The sequence below is a fragment of the Notothenia rossii genome (assembly GCF_949606895.1).
Source record: "Notothenia rossii genome assembly, chromosome: 12".
Taxonomy (NCBI): Eukaryota; Metazoa; Chordata; class Actinopteri; order Perciformes; family Nototheniidae; genus Notothenia; species Notothenia rossii.
Genome location: NC_136911.1, coordinates 173,159 through 175,658, shown reverse-complemented (window position 1 = coordinate 175,658; position 2,500 = coordinate 173,159). Strand labels below are relative to the sequence as shown.

Genomic DNA, 2,500 nt, shown 5'->3' with positions numbered 1-2,500 from the left:
GGGGACAAACAGGTCCAATACATCAGCCCACCTGAGGGGACAAACAGGTCCAATACATCAGCCCACCTGAGGGGACAAACAGGTCCAATACATCAGCCCACCTGAGGGGGACAAACAGGTCCAATACATCAGCCCACCTAAGGGGACAAACAGGTCCAATACATCAGCCCACCTGAGGGGGACAAACAGGTCCAATACATCAGCCCACCTAAGGGGACAAACAGGTCCAATACATCAGCCCACCTGAGGGGGACAAACAGGTCCAATACATCAGCCCACCTGAGGGGGACAAACAGGTCCAATACATCAGCCCACCTGAGGGGGACAAACAGGTCCAATACATCAGCCCACCTGAGGGGGACAAACAGGTCCAATACATCAGCCCACCTGAGGGGGACAAACAGGTCCAATACATCAGCCCACCTGAGGGGGACAAACAGGTCCAATACATCAGCCCACCTGAGGGGGACAAACAGGACCAATACATCAGCCCACCTGAGGGGACAAACAGGTCCAATACATGCTTCCTCATTTCATCTCCGTTCTTTCTTTCCTAGACTCTGGAGGAGCTCATTTTGCACTTAAGTCAATAAAACACATTTGAACTCAAAGCTTTGTGTGCTGTCTGAAAGTCACCACTAGGAGTGCTAATGGTCATGTTATCTTTAACTCTGCCGTTCTTAGCGTCACTTCCGTTTTACGGCATCGCCATTTACCGTTTAACGTTAGAGAACACGGCATGGCCAGAGTGTATTTCTCCAAATATAATCTGCTTCCATCCACAAGAAACATCCTCGAGGCGATGCCGTAAGTTCGTCTGTTTGACATATTTCATGTGAAAGATCATTGATTAGGAAGAATATTGTTACAAAGATCATTGATTAGTTATGATCAGTGTTGGGACTAACGCGTTACAAAGTTACTCTAACGCATTCTTTTTTAAATTCAGTAACTCAGTCACCGTTACTACATGGTGCGTTACTCCGTTATTTTTTTTATATAGTCTCGGCTCCCAGACTTTGGTGAGCGGCGCCAACAGCGAGGCGAACAGAGATGAGAACTGTTCTTTAGTACTTAAGTAAACGTACTTAGATACTTCCTGTGTCACATGCAGAGACGCGCTGTGGGCGTGTTTGTGTTTACTAACAAGACTATCATGGCGGCGGCTGAGCTCAGGTCGAGTTCCTCCACCTGGATATATTCTCACTATTTCACTTTTGTCGAGCACAAAGAAAAGAAGGTTTTAGTTAAATGTAAGTTGTGTCTTGGCGGGTCAAAGATCCTATCTACTGCCCAAAAAAGCAATTCAGATCTGTTGGAACATCTGCAGAAACAACATGCTGGGACGAAGCTAGTAGCTAAGACCACAGACTAGGGGTTTCACCAACTAATCGACTAGTCGACTAGTCGACTACCTTTACCACTAGTCGGCGCTGTAGGCCCTAGTCGACTAGTCGTGGAAAAAAATGGAGGTAAACGAGGTGCTGCAAAATGCTCCAAAACACGTCCGACATTCTTATGTATGGCAGAACTTCAACGAAGATGTAACCAACTCCACAGTGAAGTGTCAGTTGTGTACAGCTGTACTGAAGTACAATACAAATGCATCTGCTATGCGCAACCATCTGAAGATGAGACACCCGCTGCCGACAGCTAGCACTAGCAGTAATGCTAGCACCAGTGAGCAACGGACCGGCGTCAGCACTGAACAGAGGCAAACGAACAGCAAGAAAACACGGGTCAACAGTGATGCGGATGATGAGCTACGGGATTACTGCCAGCGGACACCGCATATCCCCACAATGGATAATCCACTGGAGTGGTGGGCAGAAAACGTGCACCGCTTCCCCCGCTTTCGAGGAGCTACCTGGCTATTCCAGCCACAAGCACCCCGAGTGAGAGGGGTTTTTCCCTGGCAGGCAACACTGTCACCCGAAAGCGGTCAAGCCTCCTTCCCTCACATGTCGATGCGTTGGTGTTCAAACCAAACCAAAAATATGGAAAGTTGGACGTTATCGTGGAGGACAGCGAAGTGTTGCGCACTGGATTTACGTGGCATTTATGTAAACAAGAGTTTTTTGCTGTCGATTTTGGTGAGTCCAGTGTTTGTTATTTACTCAGCCATGTAACACAAATTAAAATGCAGTGTTTAATGTTACTGTATGAGTTCCAATAGAAAATACAGTTGTACACCTCTCTTTGTGTGTCTCTATTATGACGTAACGACTAGTCGACTACTATTTTGAAAAACTAGTCGACTAGTAAATATTAGTAGTTGTGAAACCCCTACCACAGACCCAGACTCATCCCACTCCCCCTCCACCTCAGCAACAGCTGCTGGGTTTGAACCGAGGGACTGCTAGCCAGGGAAAGGTTGATGAAGCCATTGCACGGTATGTTTTAGAACAGGGTTTATTTTTTATTTTGTCGCACCTATACCAGTCATATTATTTCATCCAAAACATAAAAAATAAATCTAAATGGGTTAGCATAAGGTCTC

At 46.5% G+C, this 2,500-nt stretch overlaps 1 protein-coding gene across 3 annotated transcripts in view; it reads right to left on the bottom strand.

Annotated features, from left to right (window-relative positions):
* The window catches only part of arfgef1 (ADP-ribosylation factor guanine nucleotide-exchange factor 1 (brefeldin A-inhibited)), a 95,378-nt gene that overhangs the window by 10,911 nt on the left and 81,967 nt on the right, over positions 1–2,500 (bottom strand). The gene's annotated exons all lie outside the window — the stretch shown is intronic.